This window comes from Lipotes vexillifer, unplaced genomic scaffold (genome assembly GCF_000442215.2).
Source record: "Lipotes vexillifer unplaced genomic scaffold, Lipotes_vexillifer_v1.1 scaffold1358, whole genome shotgun sequence".
Classification (NCBI taxonomy): domain Eukaryota; kingdom Metazoa; phylum Chordata; class Mammalia; order Artiodactyla; family Lipotidae; genus Lipotes; species Lipotes vexillifer.
The window spans coordinates 313263-338210 of record NW_006779069.1 but is presented as its reverse complement, the minus strand read 5'-3'; the positions used below and the strand labels follow the sequence as shown (position 1 = coordinate 338210).

General features: G+C 33.3%; 1 protein-coding gene across 1 annotated transcript in view; it reads left to right on the top strand.

Moving 5' to 3' along the window:
* The window catches only part of TRIQK (triple QxxK/R motif containing), a 90642-nt gene that overhangs the window by 3626 nt on the left and 62068 nt on the right, over nucleotides 1-24948 (top strand). The window contains exon 2 of the mRNA XM_007452200.1: nucleotides 14289-14448. The gene's annotated coding sequence lies outside the window, so the exon portion shown is untranslated. The remainder of the gene's footprint in view (nucleotides 1-14288; nucleotides 14449-24948) is intronic.

Here is a 24948-nt window from a genome sequence, read left to right as displayed (position 1 = left end):
GAAAAAAAAAAAAAAAAAAAAAAACTGATTATAGCAAGAATTCTAATGGAATTAAAGTTTTAGGGCCTCAATAAATAATAGCTCTTCTCTTGAATTTGTAAACAGACAGGTGGAGTTGGCAAGATCTGCTTCCTTACTACAGAGCTGACTGGACATAGTGCTTTCAGTGGGAGACCAAAAATGAGTACTAGAACTTCCTTCCCCTTTTTAGCTCCACTCCCTTTCTCAGAACCTAGACTTTAGTCCAGTGAGAGAAAATTTCAGTTTAAAGAACAGATGCACTTACTCAGAATTGCTGGTCTGTATGATCTAGGGCAGAGAGGGGAGATAAAGAAGATAAACCCCTAGTGTTTACAGGTTTATAACAGGTTATCTCTACCCATTGGAATAATATGGACCAAAGGATTTCAGCTACGGATCATGTAACTCCCCTGTTGGGAAGCTGTGAATACAGAGTGGGATCTGAGGCCAGGACTGTTAATCTAGTGCTCTGGTTTTTCATCCTGGAGTGTAACTCTGGGCCATTTGAAATATGTGGAGGTGTTATTAAATTATTATGATATCTTTTAAAGCTACTGGCTTTTAGGACCCTGACATTTAAGGATACTGAATATCGTATAATGTAGAGGTCCACCAGCTCAATGAAAGCTTTCCTTCCCCTACTCCAACGCCAAAATCATCTCCAGACTATTCCAGTGGAAGTTCCTCCATATAGAAACATGAAACTAGGCCAAATTTCACCCTAGTCTTTGTTCATATGTACCATGTTTTTTTCTTTCTTTTTATTTTTTTTTAATTGAAGTGTAGTTGATTTACAATATTGTATTAGTTTTAGGTTTACAACAGAGTGATTCAAAATTTTTATAGATTATACTCCATTTAATGTTATTATAAAATATTAGCTATATTTCCTGTGCTGTACAATATATCCTTGTGGCATATTTATTTTATACATAGTAGTTTATACCACTTAGTCCTCTATCCCTATCATGCCCCTACCTCTTCCAATCTCCCCACTGGTAACCACTAGTTTGTTCTCTGTGAATCTGTTTCATTATATTCATTTGTTTGTTTTATTTTTTTGACTCCACATGTAAGTGGTAATTTACAGTATTTGTCTTTATTTGTCTGACTTATTTCACTAAGCATAATACCCTCTAGGCCCATTCATGTTGTCACAAATGGAAAGATTTCATTCTTTTTATGGCTGAGTAATATTCCATTGTATGTATACACACCACATCTTCTTTATCCATTCATCTATTGAGTATCTACCATGTTTTTGATATCAATAGATTTGACTCTAAATGTGAAGGTCTTAATAAAAACACTGCTTAGAATGTAGTTATTTTTTGATATTCTCTCAGAATGACTAAAATTACATTAATGGAAAATAGCAATACATAGTTCATCATATTTAATATCCTTAAGACTGAATATATCCTTACTGAATATATAAGAATCATAGGCTCCTAGAGCTAAATTTTTTTCACCCCTATTATATACATTTAATTCTTTCTTATATGGTACAAGTGTTAAGTATCTTTGCAACAATAGAGTGAGTAGGTGTATATTTTCATCAAAAAGAAAAGATGACTTCTTAGCTTACTTTTTAGTTTTGAAATGTTAACAACAATAGAAAGATAAATACTCTGTACTCAGTGGTTTAACAAACTCTGTTGTGTTGAATCAGAAGGTGGAGACAGTTCTATAAATGAGAGGATCTTTTCAATTTCATGGTTTTCAAGCCATTGAACATGGAGAATGAAGCAGGAATAAAGTAGTTTAGTTCTTCTATAGTAGTATTATGTAGGACAAAGTGCAAAAACAGCAGACCAATTAGATTGAACAACTTAAAATTTTGGGGAAGATGAAGGGAAGATAGTTTAATACAAAAAACATTTTTTACATACTTTGAATTTTAAAATATTCAAATATTGCAAGATATAGAATAAGAAATTATATGGATACCTGTGACAAAATCCTAATTGTAGATTACAGTTTATAACCTACACCAGCTAGAAAGTGCACTGGACTGAAAGTTTTAGACTTGGCTCCAGCAGTAGATATATCATTTGTTGGGTTCTATAATGTCTCCAGGCATCAAGTTCCTTATTTGTGAATAGAAAGAGTTGAATATTTATTGTTTTCTACCAGTTTTTTTCTGAAGAATATGCTTGAGTGTTATGAAAATTCTCATTATTCACAGTGATTCACTTATAGCAGTTTATAGCACTGAATCTTTCTGGGCAGGAGTGTATTAGATATTTTTTAGGTATAATTTTAAAAAGAATATCCCAGTTCCTGATTTCATTTTGTCTGTTCATAGAGGTCTATTCTCTGTCTCTTCTCCTTCCCTCAACATCCCTCTCACCCTCCACACATGCACACACTTGGAAAACACTGGGCTATGTAGAAATGATCTATACAGGCTCTTTCAATGCCAGGACTTTCTGGATAAATTCAGCATTTGAAATGAATAAAGTGGAAAAAAAAAATCCCACAAAACCAGAGAAAAGGAAATTGGCAGAATACTCATAGGCATACCTGTGAAAATCTGAGAAGAATTTTAAGCTAAGGAAGAATATTTGAAGGAATTTTTTGATATCTAACACATGCAAGAATGCATAGCCTCAATGGATAGGAGAACTTCATATAAAAAGAGCAACAATTAAGTGACACTAGGAAGAGAATAAGATAAAACAAAAAGGACAAAAAAACTGAAAAATGTGAGAACTGTATTAGTTTTATATTCATGCTGTATAATTTCTGTATTTCAAAGTCTGATATAGGTTTTACTGGGCTGAAATCAAGGTATTGACAGGGATGCATTCCTTTCTGGGGGCTCTGGGAGAGACTGTTTCCTTGCCTTTTCTAGCTTCTGGAGGCTACCCACATTCTTTGGTTTATGGCTCCCGTCCTCCATCTTCAAAGCCAGCAACATTGCATCTCTCTGACTATTCTTTTGTAGTCAAATACATTATGACCACAACTAGGAAAACTTAACAGCATTTAAAGACTCAGCTGGATAATCCAGGAGGTTCTTCATTTAATCCCATCTGCAAAGTTCCTTTTGCAATGTAAGGTAACATATTTACAAGTTCTAAGAATTAGGACTTGGACATCTTTGAGGAGGGACATTTCTGCCTCTCACAATAACATATTAAAAGTTCATATTTGAGGCAGTAAAGAGCAGAACTGATGTTATGGTAGAAAATCTAATATGTGGAGAATAGACTTGAAAAAATGTCCTAGCTGAAATACTGAATGCATGAAAAGAGAGAAAGATGAAGTCCATTATATGAACATTTGGAATTTCTGAAGGAGAGACTAGAAAATAGATAATTGTTCCTAAACAAGAGAACAGAACATTTGAAAAAAGTAACAAACAAAGGGATAACAGAAAATAAAAGTTTTATTAACTAAAAACTGACCAATGTATGCAGAAAGGATATTTCTTATATGAGATGTAACAACTCAGAGACACGATATCAAGATTTTTTTTTTTCAAATTATAATGATAAAGGAAAAAAGAATTCATATGTATAGAAAGAGAGAGAAAAAAATTGCATATTATTATCAGGAAACAAAAATTAAGCTGGTCTCAGACTTCTTTTCTGTAGTATTAAATACCAGATGACAACAGAGCAACATTTTTAGAGTTTAAAACAAAATTCCATGCAATCTGTCTTGTTCACACACAGCAACAGAAAACCACTCTTAAGTATATAAAGAACTCTAAACTACATATTTTTTGCTTTGGGGGAAAAAAGGACAACAATTTATAAGAAGCTGATACAATATAAATACAAAAGCGATGGTATATTAAAAAACAAACAAAACAGATGATATATCTCAGAGCCCTAGAATATAGAGGTGGCTTTAATAATTATGTTAAGTCTAGTTAAAAATTCAAATGTAACAACAAAAACTGCATGAGAAGATATATAATGTAAAAATTAATTCAGCAACAGCAACGTAAATTTAAATAAAACATTGTGATTTTTTGATTTATTTATGCCAGAGGTGAAACCTGGTAATTCAAGAGTAAGAATAGATTAAAAAATAAACCATAGCTCAGCAAACTATTACCCAGAGCCCACCCACATCTGGCTTGTTTTTGTAGGACCCATGAACCAAGAATAATTTTTATGTTTTTAAATGGTTGAAAAGAATCAAAACAATGATATTTTGCAATGTGAAAATTATATGAAATTCCAACTTTATTGTTTATAATTAAAGTTTTATTGGAATACAGCTACACTCATTTGTTTACATATTGTCTATAGCTGCTTTTGTGTTAAAACAGCAGTGTTGAGTAATTGCAACAGAGATGTAAATGTGGTGCTCTCGTAGCTTTGCATTGCTTCTCAGAGCACTACAAATCACAGTGACAAAATTGAGTTATAACTTAATTTTGTCTCTTGACCTGCAGAGCCAAAAATATTTATGATCTGGCCCTTTACAGAAAAACTTTGCAACTCCTAACCTAAACTATATATATGGACTTTAGTGTATAAGATTGAAACTTTCTTTTCAATTCACGGCACCCAGATTTACTCAGTTATTGCCCTTCAGTGTTCTACTTACCCTAGCAACTCTTTGATCTTATATGGACTTGGGTTAAAACCAAGAATCTATTATTCTTTATATTTAATAATCCAAATTTTCTCTTTTTCATCTCTGTGCTTTAGAAACAAAATTCATGTAAAGATTTTAGAATATCACTTCCAAACACAAAAATCAGTTAATACTGCAATACTGTAAGAAGAAAAAATGAATACTTTACTATTGTATGCCAAAATTCTATATGCTTATAGAGATAAACATGTAGTACATTTAATAAGTAGGTTGTATGTCAATCATTTAATAAGTATTTATTTGGCAAGTATAGGTGAATTATTTCAGAAGAAGTGACATTGAAACAAGGTTTTGAAGGATATTTGTAAATTCAAGGTAGTTAAAGCTGGGGCTAAGGTAACATGGAGAACAAGATTTGTAAAGCCACTAAGCTGTCAGTAGGGTCATGTGATTGGGAAATGTAAGAAATTCAGTAGCTGGAAAAGAATTTGGAAAAAAAAAAGTGGCTGGAGTTGAGGCAATAAGACCTGCTAGCCCAGGCCAAGAAGGCTATTATATGTCATGCAAAGCAATTCTCATCTTGTGGCAATGAGGATCCATTTCAGATTTTTGAACTGTAGAGCAACAAGATCAGATTAGTATTTAGAATAATTGTTCTTAAATTTTTCAAGTACAGCACTCCCTAAAATTCTTTAATGTTATGACTTATACCTTCATGAAGCAAAAGTTGCCTTGGGATATACCCATTTATGTTATATTTATAACAGTTTTTCCTCTGAGGGGGATATATAAACAATCCCCCAATTTCTTTTCTCCATTTTACAGATGTAAAGTCTATACCTCAGATAAATGATCTGAACACACTCTTCCTTGTAGAGGAAAGTGAGTGTGCTCTGTGATTAGATTTGATTTCAAATCTCTACCCTTACCTTGTTAACTGCATGCTTGGAAAAGTCACCTAATCATTAGAAAACCTAGTTTTCCCAGTTGGGGTTAATTGTACTTATCCCACAGGAATATTATGAGAATTTCTGATAATGCATGTGCCATGCTTAACACAGTAAATGGAAACTGCTGATATTATTATTATTACTAATATTAATCATCATCATTATAAGGCTTCAACACACATTATTCACATTTTTAAAACAAAAAAGTTTTGAAAAATTATTTTTTTCCAAGTTTTCACAAACTAATTTGAGACAAACCATCTTTGAAATGACAAGGTACTACTTATATAGTATTTATTTTTCTAGTCAGTGTCAATATTGATAAGATTTTGCTGTGAAGTATTGATGTGCTGCCCCTATACTCCTCTAAGAGTGTCATGTAATTATGGTAGATATGGGACATATTACCTTTATATAGTCTCTAAAACACATCTCGCTCATTTTATTTTATTATTTATTTATTTTTTAGAATTAAAAAAAAATTTTTTTTTAAATTAAAAAAAAAAATTAAAGTCTTTTAAAAAGACTTTAAAAATTCTTTAAAAATCTGGACCATTCTTAAAGTCTTTATTGAATTTGTTACAATATTGCTTCTGTTTTACATTTTGATTTTTTGGCTGCGAGGCATGTGGGATCTTAGCTCCCTGACCAGGGATCGAACCCACACCCCCTGCATTGGAAGGTGAAGTCTTAACCACTGTATCACCAGGGAAGTCCCTCAAACATTTTAGATAAGGACTACAGATCTATATTATTGTGATTCTTTTATTTTAATAACAGCTTCATTGAGATATGATTCACAATCATAAAATTTATCATTTTAAAGTGTACAATTCAGTGAGTTTTAGCATATTCACAGAGTTGTGCAATCACTACTATCTAATTTTAGAATATTTTCATCACCTCAGAAAGTACCCACTATCAGTCACTCCCCATCTGTTCTGCTCTCACCCTCACCATTAATCAAACTTTTTCTGTCTCTATAGATTTCCTCATTCTGAACATTTAATATAAAGAGAACAATAGGAATGATGCATTAATTGGACTTTTGTGAATGGCTTCTTTCACTTAGCATAATGTTTTCAAAGTTCATCTATGTTGTACCATGTATCAATATTTCATTACTTTTTATGTTGAAATAATATTCAATCGTATGGTTAGCCACATGTTGTTTATCTCTCATGGATTGTTTTCACTTTCTGGCTATAAGGATAATGCTGCTATTTACATTTGTGTACACATTTTAATGGAAACATACATTTTCATTTCTCTCACATATATACTTGCGAGTGGGATTACTGGGTCAATGGCCATTCTGTTTAGTTTTTTGAGGAACAACCAAACTGTTTTCCAAAGTGGCTGCACCATTTTGCTTTCCCACAGACAATGTATGAAGGTTCTAGTTTCCTCACATCCACAGCAACACTTCTTATTATCTGTCTTTTGGTATAGCCGTCCTAGTGGGTATGATTTGAATTGTGATTTTGATTTGAATTTCCCTAATAACTGATGATACTGGGTATCTTTTCATGTGCTTATTGGCAATTTGTATTTATTCTTTGAGGAAATATCTATTCAAATCCCTTTTACATTTTAAAATTATTATTTGTGTTTTTACTGTTGTAAGCGTTCTTCATATATTCTCTGTATATGACCCTTATCAGTTATACAATTTGCAAATATTTTCTCCCATTCTGTGGGTTGTCTTTTCATTTTCTTGATCATGTCTTTTGGAATACAAAAGTTGTTTTATTCTGATGAAGTCAGATTTACCTTTTGTTGCTTGTGCTTTTCATGTTGTTTCTAAGAAACTATTGCCTAACACAAGGTCATGAAGTTTTACTTCTGTGTTTTCTTCCAAGCATTTTATAATTTCAGCCTTTACATTTAGGTCTATGACTTGGTTTGACTTAATTTTTGTGTATGGTATGATGTAGGAGTTCAGCTTTATTCTTTTGCAGCATCATTTTTTTAAAAGACTATGCTTTCATATTGTGACTCTTGACCTGAATTATAATCATTATTTTCAAATAGTCTAAAAATTGCAGGCTATTTTTTTATTGAAATACAGTATGTGTGTATGTACAGTATGTATTGGATACATACAGTACAGTATGTATTGAAATACATTATGAAATGATCACCACAATAAGTCTAGTAACCATCTGTCCCCATACAAAAATATTATTGACTGTATTCCTTATGCTGTAACTTATTTATTGTATAACTGGAGTTTGTATCTCTTAATACCCTTCACCTATTTCACCCACCTCCCCACCTCTCTCCCTTCTAGTAACCACCCATTTGTTCTTTGCATCTATGAGTCTCTTTTCATTTTGTTTTGTTTGTTTGTTTGTTTTCTTAGATTCTACATGTAAGTGAGATCATGCAGTATTGGTCTTTTTCTTCACCTGATTTATTTAACTTAGCATAATACCCTCTTGATTCTTTTGCATATAGCTATCCAGTTTCCCCAACACCATTTATTGAAGAGGCTGTCTTTTCCCCATTATGTATTCTTACCTCTTTTACCTCTTTTGTCATAGATTTATTGATCGTATAAGTGTGCATTTCTTTCTGGACTCTGTTCTATTCCATTGATCTGTGTGTCTTTTTTTGTGCCAGTATCATACTGTTTTGATTACTGTAGCTTTGTAGTGTAGTTTGAAATCAGGGAGCGTGATATCTCCAGGTTTGTTCTTCTTTCTCAAGATTGCTTTGACTATTCTGGGTCTTTTTGTGTTTCCATACAAATTTTAGAATTGCTTGTTCTAGTTTGGTAAAGAATCCTTTGGGGTTTGATAGGAATTGCATTGACTCTGTTGATTGCCTTGAGTAGTATGGTCATTTCAACAATATTAATTATTTCAATCCATGAGCACAGTATATTTTTCAATTGTTTGTGTGGCTTCAATTTCTTTCATCAATGTCTCATAGTTTTCTGAGTACAGGACTTTTACCATCTTGGTTAGATTTATTTCTAGGTATTTTATTCTTTTAAATGCAGTTATAAATGGGATTGTTTTCTTAATTTCTCTTTTGGATAGTTCATTGTTAGTGTATAGCTATGCAACAATTTTTGTGTATTAACTTTATTGAATTCATTGGTGAGTTCTAATAGTTTTGCGGTGATGTCTTTAGGATTTTCTATGTATTTATATATGTATATAAATTATATAGTATATACATATTTTATATATATGTATATATATATACATTTATATATATATTCATATCATCTGTAAACAGGGACAGTTTTACTTCCTCCTTTCCAATTTGGATTTCTTTTATTTCTTTTTCTTTTCTCATTCCTGTGGCTATGACTTCTGATACTAGGTTGAATAAAAGTGGCAAGAGTGGGCATCTTTATCTTGTTCCTGGTCTCAGAGTAAATGATTTCAGCTTTTCACCTTTGAGTATAATGTTTGCTATAGGTTTGTTATACATGGCCTTTATTATGTTGAGGTACATTCCCTCTATACCCATTTTGTTGAGAGTTTTTATCACAAACAGATGTTGAATTTTGTCAAAACCTTTTTCTACATCTATTGAGATGATCATTTTTTAAAAATTTGATAATGTAATGTATCACATTGATTGATTTGTGAGTATTGAAACATCTTGTGTCACTGCGATAAATCCCACTTGATCATGGTGTATGATTCTTTTAATGTATTGTTTGATTTGTTAATATTTTTTTGAGGATTTTTGCATATATGTTTATCAGTGGTGTTGGCCTGTAATTTTCTTCGTTGTGGTCTCTTTTTCTGGTTTTGGTATTCAGGGTGATGTTAGCCATGTAAGATGAGTTTGGAAGTGTTCCTTCCTCTTCAATTTTCCAAATAGTTTGAGAAGGATCGATGTTAACTAAATATTTGGTAGAATTCATCTATGAAGCCATCTGGGCCTGGACTTTGTTAAGAATATTTTTTTAATTACTGATTGAATTTGTTAATTAATGATTGAGTAAATTAATTTATTTTTTAATGACTGAATTTCATTACTTGTAATTGGGCTCTTCATATTCGGTTGGCCAAAAAGTTCATTCAGGTTTTTCCATTACATCTTGCAGATAAAGATGTATGTTTTCCCATACGTCTTACAGAAAAACCCAAAAGAACTTTTGGCCAACCCAATATTTTCTAAATTCTTCCTGATCAAGTCTTGGGGATTGTACATTTCTAGAAATTTATTCATTTCTTCTAGGTTGGCATATAATTGGTTGTAGTAATCTCTTATGAGCCTTTGTATTTCTGTGGTGTCATTTGTAACATCTCCTTTTTCATTTTATTTATTTGGGCCCTCTCTGTTTTCCTTGATGAGTCTGTCTAATGGTTCATCCATTTCATTTATCTTTTAAAAAAAACAACTGTTAGTTTTATTGAACTTTTCTCTCTCTCCCTCTCTCTCTTTTTTTTTTTTTTTGTTAAGTCTCTGTTTTATTTATGTCTGCTCTGATCTTTGTTATTTCTTTCCTTCTACTAACTTTGGATTTTGTTAGTTCTTTATTTTCTATCACTTTAGGTGCAAGACCAGATTGTTTCTTTAGATTTTTTTTGTTTCCTGAGGTAGGCTTGTATCACTGTCAACTTCCATCTTAGAACTACTTTTTCTGCATCCCACAGATTTTGGATTGCTGTGTTTCCATTTTTGTTTGTCTTCAAGTATTTTTTTACTTCATTTGATTTCCTCTATTACTGATTGGTTTTTTAAGTAGCATATTGTTTAGCTTCCACCATGCTTGTGTTTTCTATAGTATTTTTTTTCTTGTAATTGATTTTTAGTCTTATAGCGTTTTGACGGAAAAAGATGCTTGATATGATTTTAATCTTCTTAAATTTATAAAGACTTATTTTGTGGCCTAGGATGTGATCTATTATGGAGAATGACCCATGGGCACTTGAAAAAAAAACGTGTATTCTACTGTTTGGGGATGGAATATTTTATATGTATCTATTAATTTCATCTGCTCTGATGTGTCATTTAAGGCCAGTGTTTTTTTTACTGATTTTCTGTCTGAATGATCTGTCCTTTGATATAAGTGGGGTATTAAAGTCTTCTACTACTGTACTACTGTAAGTTTCACCCTTCATAGTGGTTAATATTTGCTTTATTTATTTAGGTGCTCCCATATTGGGTGCATTTGTATTTACAATTGTTATATCTTCCTGTTGAGTTGATCCCATTATCATTATGTCATATCATACTTTGTTTCTTATTACAGTTTTTGTTTTAGAATCTATTTTGTCTATCAGTGCTACCTCAGTCTTTTTTGTTTCAATTTTCATAGAGTAATTTTTTTTCATTTCCTTACTTTCAGTATCCATTCAGCTACTCTATGTCTTTTGATAGGAGCATTAAGTCCATTTAAATTTAAAGTAATTCTTGATATGCATGTGCTTATTGTCATTTTGTTAATTGTTTTTGGGTTGTTTCTGTAGTTTTTTTTTTTTTTCTTCTTTTGCTTCCCTGTTGATTTGATGGCTATCTTAGTGTTATGTTTAGATTCCTTTCTCTTTTTTTTTCTGTGTCTGTATCTATTTTAGGTTTTTGATTTGTGGTTACCCTGTGGTTCATATATAACAACCTATATACATATATATACACATATGTATTGTGTATGTATGTGTGTGATTATTTTAAGTTGATGATCTCTTAAGTTTGAAGGCATTCTAACCGCCTTGTATTTTTATTCCCCCACCACCATGTTTAATGTTTTTGATATTATATTTTTGTTTTTGTGTCCCTTAACTATTTATTGTAGATATAGATGATTTTACTACTTTTGTCTTTTAATCTTCCTACTTTATAAGTGGTTGATTTACTGTATGTTTGCCTTTATCAGTGAGATTTTTTTTCCTTTCATAAGTTTCATATTTCTAGTTGTGGCCTTTTCTTTTCTGATTAAAGGAGTCCCTTTAATATATCTTTTAGACCTGGTTTGGTTGTGCTGAAGTCTTTTAGCTTTTGCTTGTCTGTAAAACTTTTGATCTCTCTATGAAATCCGAATGAAAGCCATGCCAGGTAGAGTATTTTTGGTTGTAGGTTTTTCCCTTTCATCATTTAAAATATATTGAGCCACTACCTTCTTGCCTTCAGAGTTTCTGCTAAATGTCAGCTGATAGCCTTATGGGAGTTCCCTTATACATAACTTGCTGCTTTTAATAGTCTTATGGGAGTTCCCTTATACATAACTTGTTGGTTTTAACTTGCTGCTTTTAATATCCTCTGTTATCATTAATTTTTGCTATTTTATTTATAAAGTGTCTTGCCATGAACCTTCTTGTGTTCATCTTGTTTTGGAATCTCTGTGCTTCCTGGACTTGGATGTCTGCTTCCTTCCCCAAGTTAGGGACTTTTCAGCTATTATTTCTTTAAATAAGTTATCTGCTCTTTCTTCTCTTTATTCTGTGACTCCTATAATGTGAATGTCAGTTTGCTTGATGTTGTCCAAGAGATCTGTTAGACGATCCTAATTTTTAAAAATTCTTTTTTTTTTTTTTTTTTTTCTGTTCAGCTTGGGTAATTTCCAGTAGTCTATCTTCCAGATTGCTGATCTGTTCCTCTGTATCTAATCTACTATTGATTTCTTCTAGTAAATTTTTTTTATTGCAGTTATTGTAATCTTTGGTCTCTTTGTTTCTTCTTTATATTTTCTAGCTCTTTGTTGAAATTCTCATTCTCCTCCTGCATTTGGTGAGCATCTTTATAATCATTACCTTGAACTCTTTATTGGGTAGATTACTTATCTCCCCTTTGTTTAGGTCTTTTTCTGAGATTTGACTTGTTCCTTCATTTGGGACATATTTCTCTGTTGCCTCATTTTCCCCAGTTCTCTGTTTATTTCTACATGTTAGATCAGTCAATTGTTTCCTCTTCTCGGAGAAGTGGCCTTATGTAAGAGATATCCTATGTAGCCCAGCAGCATGTTCCCCTCTGGTCAGCAGAACTATATGTCTTAGGGGTGTCCCATACATGGGCTGCATGTGCCCTCTGTGTGGCAGGGCTGACTACCATGGTTGTGCTGGTAGGTGAGGCTGGCCCCAACCCAGTTGGCTGTGAAGCCACATGTTGTGTGGTAGCTGCAGGCCTGTTAGGGGATGGAATGAGCTCCCCATGCAGTTGGTTGTACAGCCTGGGGGAAATAGGACTGCTGCTCTCCTGCTGATGTGTGGGGCTGAGTACTAGCATGGCTGTTTGCCTGGTCCAGGTGGGCACTGAGCTGGCACTGCCCTGCTAGAGAGCATGGCCAAGTCTCTGGGCAGCTGTCCACACAGTCCAGGGAGGCATGGGTCTTTTGCTCTCCCACTGATGGCTTGAGGGAGGATTCCAAAATGGGGATTGACAAAGCTGGTGGTATTGCTGTAGAATGAGCTCCCAGAAATGGTTGTTGCCAGCTTCTCCATCCCCATGGGGAGTTCCAGTTACCTCCTGCCTCTCTGGGAGGCTCTCCAAGATCAGCAAGTGGGTTTAACCCAGGTCCCTCTCAGACTACTGCTTCTGTGCTGGGATTCAGAACATGTGGTTTTGTACATGCCCTTTGAGAGCAGAGAGTTTGTTTCCTATAGCTGTCTGGCTCTCCCAAACATAAGACTTGCTGGTTTTCAAAGCCAGACATTCTGAGGATTTGTCTTCCTGGTGCAGGACCCCTAGGCTAGGGAGCTTAGTGTGGGGCTCAGGCCTCTTATTCCTTGGGGAGGAACTCTAAGATTTTGATATTCTTTTCATTTGTGGTTTGACAACCTGAGGAAGTGTGCTCTGACTATACCACATCTCTGCCTCTCCTATTCATCTTCTTGTGGTCCCTTCTTTATGTGTTTAGTTGTGAAAAATCCTATATGCTATTCTTCATGTTGTTCTCATGGAGAATTGCTCTGTAAGTAGTTGTAATTTTGGTGTGTCTGTTGAACTCCAGGTGAGTTCATGGTCTTCCTACTCCACCATCTTGGCCACCTCTGCAAGCTATTTTTAATGATATAATTACAGTTAGTAAAACTTGTATTCTCCAATACTTTGAGTTAAATTTTGTGTTGATTATTATTGTTAGACAGCAGTTGGGAACCACTTAAATTTGATACTCTTATCTATGTGAGGGCAATTGTGGCATAAAGCTAGAGATAAGTTCAGTGCCTGGCACATAATAAGTATTTAATAAATATTCATTGAACTAAAAGGAATAAACCATACATTATTTGAATGTTTTCCTTGTTGCTTTTTAATTGGTATTTGATTTAGAAAGTAACATGTACTTAACAATTATGGTTGAATAAATATATTTATAGGTCAACTCTACAAATTGCAATAACAGAAAATAAATTCAGATTAGTCTCTACATTCATATTTAAGTCTAAAATATAGTGGAAACATCTCTTACTACTTTTCAGATAATCGCTATACAATGAACCATTCTTCAAGTGTGATCTGCAGAAATAGTGTTACTGTTTATTACAGTGGAAGGGGGTCTTTACTTAAATAAATTTGGGACACATTGGGTCAAGTAAATTTAAATAGGCTTTTCTATTATAGGAATTCTCAGAGCTTTTTTATGAAAGTGTACCTTGTATAAAGGGGGAATAGTATGCAATGTTTATCAAGTATACATGGCCATAGAAACTTAATTTGAATGAACATATAACAGAGTTAGCAAACCACAAACCACAACTTGGAAAATGCTACCGCAGTGATTTAACTTTGTGGACGTTAAGGAACTGGAGATTATCCATTTAATATTTCCATATACTCTGTTTTGGATTCCAGTAAGAAAAAGCAACCAACAGTATTATTACTGGTATCTGGAGTTGAATTTGCCAGGAATGCGAGCACAGCTTCCTCAGTAAAGATCTTGCCTTTGCAAACATCTTACCCCTTGACATCTCTCCAGAGTTAAGACTTGGCAGCCTCAAGGACACAACACAAGGTGTGTTTATTTGATTTAACATTTGGCAAAAGGTGTTTTGACTTGTGGTTTGTTTTCTTTTACTTTGTTTTTCTTGTTTTGGTTTGTTTGTTTCTGGCAATGAACTTGAGTTTGGAATTAGTTCTTTTTTATGGGAGGCAGGATTACAATAGGGAAAGTTTTTTACTTGGATTTATTTTATGATTTTGGGTAAATCCAAGAAAATGAAGCAAGATCCATAAAACTATAAATTTTTATCTGATTAATTTGTTAAATCATTTAGTATTATTAATTGTCTATGAGAATTTGTTGCCACATTAAATATTTGATCTCTCTTCATGTTTGATACACTATGATACTTTGATACATAACTATATGTTGATAATTATATATTGGTTAAAATCAATGTCCCTGCATAGTAAGTAATGAACAAATTAAGATCATCATAAAATATTATTCAACATTATTTTAAATCTTTCTTGATTAATTGGTACATCTATGTCTCACATGTTTTGTGGAGAGAGGAAATATGTTATAAAATGGAAGAAAATGGTCCCCCATTATATCTGTAACCCTATCTTCTACTCTCTTCTTCCACCCCTCATTCTAATTAGAACTCTTCAATAGCTCCCCATTTCACTCAAGACAAAAGCTAAAGCTTTGAAACTGACCTGTATGTCTCTGCAAGACCTGGCTCCTTGTTACCTCTCTAATCTCATCCCTAACTACTCACTTGCTCAGCCATACTGTCTCCCTTGTTTTTATTTGAACATGACAGGCGTGTTCCCATCTCAGGGTTTCTCCATTATTTTCTCTACTGAATTGCTTTCTCCCTGATATCTGCATGACCAATTTATTTACTTTATTTTGGGTTGTTATTAAAAGGTCACTTTCTAAATGAGGTCTTACGTGGTCACCATCCAAAATATCCCTGCTCTGTGTTTTCTACTTAGCATTTATCTTATCTAATAAACTATGTATTTTATACTTATTTGTCTTACTGTCATTATCATTTGCAAGAATATTAGTTATTCCTATGAGGGCAAGGGGTTTTGTTTGCTCTGGTTTTATTCTAGCCACCAGAGTAGTCCCTGGCCTTTGATGAGTGAATGAATGAATGCTTAATTTAGCAAATATTTTTTAAGGACTTACCATGAGCAGTGCTAGTTGGTGAGGATAAGGAATGAAATACACAGTTCCTGCCCTCAGAAGTACACTTTGAAGGGAGGTAGAAATTGCAGCAGTATGAACAGAACATTATCGTTACTTGGGGAAGCAACATTTAATCAGACTGTGTTGGGCTCATGGAAGTCTTCCTGAAAAATGTAACCCTTTGAATCACTCAAATAGCCTAGGTTATGCTGTAGGAACAAAGAAGCCCAAAGCTCAGTATCTTTCTTTTTTTTAATTTTTATTTTATATTGGAACATAGTTGATTAATAATGTGTTAGTTTCAGATGTACAGCAAATTGCTTCAGTTATACATGTACATGTATCTATTCTTTTTCAAATTCTTTTCCCATTTAGGTTATTACAGAATACTGAGCAGAGTTCCCTTCCACTATACAGTAGGTCCTTGTTGGTTATCTATTTTTAATATAGCAGTGTACATGTCAATCCCATTCTCCCAATCTTAACACAACAAATATTTATTTCTCACACAGACTACATGTCCAAATTGGATTGGTAGGGACTCACAGTGACCAAAGACATTGAAGACTTCATCTGAATGTACTTCCATGATCACTGCAGAAGTGAGAAGAAAGAGTGGCTAGTTATGCACTGGCATATACAGTTTCACTGGTCAAAGCAAATTGCTTTATTTCAAATGGGGGACTGTGAAGTACAATATTGGCCTCTACGCAAAGGGAAAGGAAAATTGGAAGATATGTGAACAGAATTAATGACTACCATGCCTTTCTACTGTCTTAAAAGAGTGTAAGATACCCAAGTAAAGAAGTATTTGAAAGCATTTTCAGAGAAAGGAAGGGCATGGGCAAACCCAGTAAGCTGTTACATATTATGATCATTTCAGAAAACTACATGTAGTTAAAAGTAGTTGGGGTATAGTGCATGTGTGGGATAAAGACAGATAAAGAGATTAGTGGGAAAACAGGGGTTAGATTATAACACACTGTGGAATTAGAACTCTATCCTAAAGGACTTAGGGAGCACTGAATGATATAATATACCTCAGAGGAATTTCTTGATTAAATTTAATTTGTGAGAGATTATTCCTGTTTTTTTGTTTTGTTTTATTTGTTTTTTTATTGAAGTATAGTTGATTTACAATGTTGTGTTAGTTTCAGGTGTACAGCAAAGTGATTTCATATATATAAATGTATATATACATATATATATGTGTATATATATATACTTTTTCAGATTTTTTCCATTAAAGATTATAACAAGATATTAATATAGTTCCCTGTGCTATACAGTAGGTCCTTGTTGTTTATTTTATATATAGTAGTATATATATGTAGTAGTATGGTATATGTTAATCCCATATTTGTATCATTTTTATTAGATTCCACATGTAAGTGATATCATAGATATTTGTCTTTCTCTGTCTGACTTGCTTCACTTAGTATGGTAATCTCTAGGTCCATCCATGTTTCTACAAATGACATTATTTCATTCGTTTTATGGCTAAGTATTATTCCATTGTATATGTATACTACATCTTCTTTATCTATTCATGTGTTTATGGACATTTCGGTTGCTTCCATGTCTTGGCTATTGTAAATAGTGCTGCTATGAACATTGGGGTGCAGTTATCTTTTTGAATTAGAGTTTTCATGTGAGATATTATTCTGGAATCAGTGTGGGGGATGGCTTTGAGGGGAGGAAAAACTGGAGACAGTAAGACCAATTATGATACTAATGCAGTAATGCTGGTGAGACCCTGGATAAAGACAATGACAGAGGAGATGAAAAGGAGGGCAACAAACGGTAAAAAGGCAGGAAAGTGTTTATGGGGAGGACTCCAGGGCACAGAGGAAGTAGGATACTTCTTACACTGGCAGTGTTTGTGCCTAAGCATGTGTATGTGGATTTTTGTTTAGTGTGTGTGTAAATGTGTATGTTGGTGTGTGTGAGAGAGTGAGAGTAAGCTTGCAAAGTCAGTTGGCATTACCTAAAGATTTATGTTTTCTTTGTGATTTGGTAAACAAGCTCATGTGCCCAGACTGAAACGAAGATGGGTTTCAGGAGAGCCCTGCAAGCTGGAATGGCTACTGAGTCAAATGGGAGATGGGATCACCTTGGGGCTGAGAAGTTGCTGGGTAGTGTTCTGTACTTGTAAAATATTAGATTACACATTTTACAGCAAAAATTGTTTTGGGAAGTTCAGTTGCTTTTTTCTTTAAATTATTTAGAGTTCAGCAATAATTTGAAAATAAACATTTTAAATGAATTTGTGTATGCTATTTCCATTAGAGGGGCCCATGATAATATAACCTATCCCCTGCTCCCAAATTTTGGTTAATGTGGTAATGAAGACCCAATCTTTTTATAATAGAGGAAAATTTTCTAAAATTAGTGAGGTAGTTATCCAGTGCTTTTATAAAATCATTTTTTATGATAGACTGAAATAAAATACTATAATGTTATAGTGAAGTTTAATTTTCAAAAAGAAAATAGAGAAGCGATTGGAATACTTATTATGTTTTTCTTAAAGTTTTTTGGAAGACATTGGAATGTACTATAATTTAAAGATATTCTGAAATTGTATTTCTTGTTTGCCATTGTATGTTAGACCCATGGTCATTTTAAATATTTGGGATGCTAAATTTATTACTGCAAATTCAAGTCTGGTCATTGACAGAACCAGTTTTATATAATGTCAGACTACCGCTCTAGTAGAAAGAACCATACCGACCTGCCCAATGCACATGGTGGATATATGAGAGAAATTGTGACATATCGACTTAGAAATAACATCAAGAGTTTACAACTCCTGAACTCCTGATAAGAGAATATCAAAGAAGTCGTGGAAGTGTTGAACTGAGAAAATTCTTTTCTTAGACTGGAGAATAATTGGAGATTTCTGACAAAGATAAGAGATTCAGTTGTTAGTTTAAAAAATGGGGACTAGTGTTTAAGATTTTTGTTGTTCAGAAGCCTTCCATTTTAGAAAGTATTTTTGCATACTGATTATGTACATATACTGTAAACATATAAGTGATAATCTATTTATTCAAAGTTTTCAACATACTAACAAGAAGACAGCATATGTAATTTGGCATTTTAAAAGTTATCCAGAGATAGTTTTGCTGAAACCACTTAGCTGATTATAGAAGATGGTTAGGAGACCAAATAATAGCAGAAAGGGTAAAATTTATATGTAATTAAGTTACACATAAGATACATATTATGAGACCATTCTTTTTGTATCTCATTGACTTTTTAAATGAATGTGAGGTCATCAAGTTCAGGTTATTTTTTTTGTTTGTTTAAAAATCCTATTTGGACTGTATGATGCCTCAACAATGAGTAACTGATTAAGCCAGAATGATGTAATAGTACTAACAACATTTATTGAACACTTACTATGTGAGAAGCACCATGTCAAGTACTTTAAATGAACTAGCTATTTAATTTAATGCTTACAGCAGCCACATGGGATAGGAATTCTTACTGTACTGATTTAAAAAAAATGATAAATGAGCTTAGCTTAGCAAACAACTAAAAAGTAACAGAACCAGAAAGGAAACGAGTTAAAGCAGGGAAGAGTTAACCCATACTTTATCAGGCTCATATTCTTATAAAAGATAGAGAACTTATAGTAATATTTTAAAACTCAAAGCATTTTAAAATTAAGTTTATAATAATTAAGCATAAAATGTGGATGTTTTAAATTAACGTAACAGTCTTCTGAAAAATATATCTACTCAAAAATATACTGTCTACTATGTCCACAGTGTTCTAATTGTTTGAGATTATTCAGTGTACAAACAATTGGGTTACTACATTCTAGCGGAGGGAAGTCAGAAAATAAGCAATAGGTTAAATTTAATATGAAAGAGCTTTTTAACATTTTAAAAGTAATAGTTGATAGGTCTAAGGTAAAAATAACTTTTCTGTTGCAACACTGATCATCTACTTGTTCATATTTTATATGCCTACATCAAATCATGAAAAAGGTGAATATTGATTGCTATAATATGGTTATTGATTTTAAATATTATTGACCATTACTTTGAAGAAATCTCTCCCTTTCCTCCCTCCTAACACACTGAAGATGCAGCATTCCAAGAAAACAGTTAAATGTCATTTATAAAATAACTTTATTTTATATAATTACAGAACTAAGTGCTCCATGGCTTCAACAGAATGAAAGTGAAAAGTCTTAGGACATATTTTTCCTATGAAGGACACATTTAAGTGCATTTTAGCACCAAAATAACTGCAGATGCTCATGATTAAAGATTCAGTCATCATCTTTTTGTTTGCAATATATAGGGGTATGTTTATGTGTGTATGAGAAAAAGAGGAAGGGAAAGAATAAACATGAGAATGAGAATGAATAATGCCAAAGCTCCCTAGGTGCTTTTGTTTTAGTAGCTTCTCAGAATTCTACCTCTATAATTCAGGGAATTGACTAAACATTTACATATATTTTTAAGTAAAGGATGCTATTTTCTCTGTTCTGTTTCTTCTATTTTCTCTCAAGTGGTCTCAGTATTACTATACTGGATATTCTTTTATGTAGCTGTCTCTAGTATACCACTCCGTAACTACTTGGTAGACCATCTTACATCTATTCTTTCTTGTGTATGCTTTAAGGAGTTAAAAAATGGATATAGTTTATGAACTTCATTATTGAAGTAGTAATGATGTGGTACAGTGAAAAATTAAAATATTCAATCACAAGGTCATTAACAAAGAATGAAAAATAATTAAGGGCAAAAGATGAAAAAAGGTTTTAAGATAAAATCGAAACTCAAGTATGAAAAGACCACTGTGTTGAGAGAGGCATAGGAAAGATTTTTGCAGAGGATATAATCTGTATTAAAAGTCCAGTTCCGTTAGGAACTAGACTTTTGTACTGAATGAGATAACATGAAAGTCTTTGGAACAGGCTGTAAAAAAGTTTTGGAAAAAGTAAAGGTAACAAAAGTGACAAATGTAGTTAAAAAATAAGCAGTAAGGAATATGATTTATTAGGGAGAATTTTGGACCAACCAGAGATTGTGATTATGGCCAATGTGAAAAATTTGGAAAACAATATATTTTTCTTTATTAATTGCTTCATCAGTTTATTCATGCACTAAGAGTTGTTCACTTTCATAAAATCCCATTTTCTGATCTGAACTAAACAAGGCAAGTTTAAAGGCAGGGACTCAGAACAGTTCACAGCCTTTTCACTACATTCATTTCTAAATGCCTTATTTGAAAGAGAATGCCCTGGTTTATGATTTTCATATTTTTTTCCCTTTTAGAAAGAGGCAGATGGTATGAAAACTGGACTCCCTTATTTAAAGGGAATGTTGATATTTATAACCAAGCTTATCTCCAGCAAGATTTGTTTTTTGCAGCTGTTCCAGGTTGAAAAAAATATTATATTAAAGCCCTGGCTTGTTTTTCTTTCCATATTTGAGGGGGGGTGGTTAATCTTCAGAATGTGAAAAAGTGATGTTTGATTTTAAACATGAATGCAATGTAAACTGTGATTTTTTGCTTCTATATGTGAATTTTCTGTTTGTATGCTGTGATATTACTCTTTTTGTTTCACCGATCTATTTCCTAGATACATCACACTTGAGAAATAATTTACTCATCTTTTTCCTATCATCAAAGTATTCTAGGAAGTATAGTAGATTTTCGCTGAGTTAGCCTCTATTATTAAACAAACTATTTTCTAACTGTCCATTTTGATATGTTAGTCATTTTCTTTCTGCCCAGAGTGAGTATATTTTTCACTGGGAAATCAACTTTTTCTGTTCTTTTTTTATAGTTATATTATTTTTTGTAAGATATGTTTTTCTTTCTTATTTTCTATTCTTTGTTTCTATTTTCAATTATAAATGCTGCTATTTTTCTCTGAACATGTTTTAGAAACTTTCTTTTATAATTTAATAGAAAATTAATTACATTTTATACTCTAAACTTAATACTTAGAGCTATCTTTTTGGGCATGTGTTGACACTAGAATGAATATCTAAGCTTATACACACACATAAGCTTTGTTCATATGTGTTCTTATTATGTACCCACATGTACAAAATTTTCCATAAAGAAGGATATTTTATCAATAGGTATATTGATTTATTGTGAATAAATGTGATTATTGATTTAAGTGGACATAACTTACACAGCTTGCTTGTCAAGTTAAAGCAAGCCCCACTATTTTCATAAAGATTACCTTCTTGAATATGAAATATTATGCAAATTATGATTATGTCAGGCATATATTTTTCCTTTTTAATAATTAAAGCTGAAACTTTTATTTAAAAGTTTTTAGTGTTTATCAGCACTCACAATTAAACTATTTAATTTAATATCATGAAAACCAACATATTGCTTAAATTTACAAAACCCCAACCATTATTAGTAGTAAACAGTTTATTTCCAGAGAGTTTCTGGCTGTTTTCTGAATAAACCCTTTAAACTTCAATCTTTGATTCATAAAATAATCAATCTCTCTCTTTAACCACATAGAACATGAGTAACTTTAATAGATTTTATCAGTTCAGTTTATTCCACACCTCCCTTTATTCTTTATAATGATAATCACAGTTAAAAATGTTAAGTGAAGAATATGTGAACTCTTTGTTGGTGTGTCACCTCTCTCCCTATCTTTTTGTAAGGAATGCTTTTCACTCTAGTATGTTAGTTCATTGTACAAATGCCATTTTTTCCTTGCATGAGTGTTTGCCTAATGTGGGTTTAGTAAAAATTTGAATGGAATTCTCAAAATAAACAAATTGACTTGAAACACTTAGTGAAAGCTGCCAGCATTCTATTATTCTGTACTATCACCATGTAACAAAGCAAGTGATTCTACAAAAGGTATGAAACTGCAAACAAAAGTCTTTCACCTTACTATTCCTGGTTTTATTATTATTGCTGCATGTTCCCAATGGATACCGTATGAGTGAGCATTTAAGGATCCTGTGACCTGGGGTTGTCTATATTCATTTTCTACTTCTTTAGCCAGGAGATCCAAAGTATATATTTCTCAAATTCTTTGAAAATAATAAAAATAATAAAGATAAAAGGGTGTTCTTTCAATCAGTACCTTATACATCTAAATCTCACATAAGTTCAAATACAAAGAGCTAGGGCAGAAATAAAATACATTCTTTTATTATATGATATGGCTGAAGGAGATGTTGTGTTTAGTCATATAGAAGTAGTAGTGTATAAAAAAAGTGAAATAAAATATATTTATAAACTATATTAAAATAATTGAAATTTTAATTCAGAAAGGATTTATGTGTTTCCCAGGCTTGCAGCCTTTCATTTTGAACATCAGTGATCATTATTCTATTAGTCCATGGGGAAAATAGCAAACTGCTCACAATAATCCGCTCCGCGGCATGTGGGATCTTCCCGGACCGGGGCACGAACCCGTGTCCCCCGCATCGGCAGGCGGGCTCTCAACCACTGCGCCACCAGGGAAGCCCCCACCCTCTTTTTTTGAAATATCCTTCTAGAGGACCTGATTCCAAGGTAAAATGTTAGCTTATGTGAAGGAGGATTTAATTAACACTTGAAAATTGACCAGTGGGAGAGAGAGAAAACTTGTAGAATAGTAATGCCATTTTATAGTGAATAAAAATTGATTCTAAATATAATGACACTTTAATTTCTTAATAAGAATGTAGTTTAGGAAGGATCTAACAAACGTTACACATTCTTTTTTTTTTTTTTTTTGCGGTATGTGGGCCTCTCACTGTTGTGGCCTCTCCCGTTGTGGAGCACAGGCTCCAGACGCGCAGGCTCAGCGGCCATGGCTCACGGGCCCAGCCGCTCCGTGGCATGTGGGATCTTCCCGAACCAGGGCACGAACCCGTGTCCCCTGCATCAGCAGGCGGACTCTCAACCACTGCGCCACCAAGGAAGCCCTACACATTCTTTTATCTTTAAAAATAATTACTGGGAATTCCCTGGTGGTCCAATGGTTAGGACTTGGCGTTTTCACTGTGGGGACCAGGTTTGACCACTGGTTGGGGAGCTAAGATCCTGTAAGCTGTGTGGCACAGCCATAAAAACAAAAAACAAACAAACAATAAATAAAATAATAATTACTAATAATAACCAACAGAGCTATGTTTAACTGATTCAATAAACTAGATATTAGATAATTAATTTCCAGGTATGTATGAGTTTTCTATTGATGCATAAAAAATTACCATAAACTTAGTGTCTTGCAACAACAACCATTTATTAGCTCACAGTTTTCTGGGTCAGAAGTCCAACATGGCCTGAATGGATTTTCTGTTCAGGGTCTTACAAACCTGAAATCAAATGCCAACCAGGCTGTTCAAGGCTCTGTGAAAGAATACTCTTATATGTTCTTGGCAGTATTTAGTTTCTTCTGGTTGTATGACTGAAGTCCTCATTTCCTTCTCAGCTAACTGATCTATTTCAGGTCAGCCTTATTTTTTGCCACATAGCCCCCTCCATCAATGGAGAATTTCTTATACACAGAATTCCTTTGACTTTGAATTTCTCTGACTTCTCTGGCTTTGACCTCTAGACCAAGATTTAAAATGCTCATATATGAAACCCCTTTGCTGTTAATGTAACATAATCACAGGAGTTATATTTTATCATATTCACAGATTCCACCCACACTTAAGGAGGGGAAGAGATTTGCAAAGAAGACCATATTGGAGGTCATCTTAGAATTCTACCAATCACATTTGATGTAGTCATTACTTATCAATATGAGTGTATGGATAACTTTTAATCGACGGTGTGCTCTAGGATTACCTCATTATTTTTGTAGCTAATACCAGGTCTTTCTTGCTCTGCTTACTTAAAATTTTTGTATTTACATCTAACATTTTACTTCCTACATCTCTGCTGCATTATCATAGTTTTCTTCTTATCTGTGTTTAGAACAGGTGAGACATAGGACCACACATTGAGATTTCTACTTTTAAAAAGCAGCTAATGAATTCCTAGGGAGAGTTATTCTGGGTCTCTTTTGGACATTCAAAACTGTTTTGAGAAAACATAGGTAATTGCAAAAAGCTGTAATGTATTTAGGAATTGATGGGGCAGAAACAGAGTAATGAATTGTATATATATTATCACAGGTTCCCCAGACAACAGATTCTGAGGCACAGCTTAGCCTTGAGTGCAATACTAGGGGGACAAGAGTGAGTGAAAAATGGAAGAAAGAAAAACTTTAGATAAGGAGGAACAACAAATACAAGGTGGTTACTAAGCTGGCCATAGGTGCAAGAGACAATGTAGACTTTTGTGTAGTCATGTGGGACTTCTCCAGGTCGGCTGTATAGAACCAATTAGTTGGGTTGAGCAGAAGAAAGTAACTTATCTGCC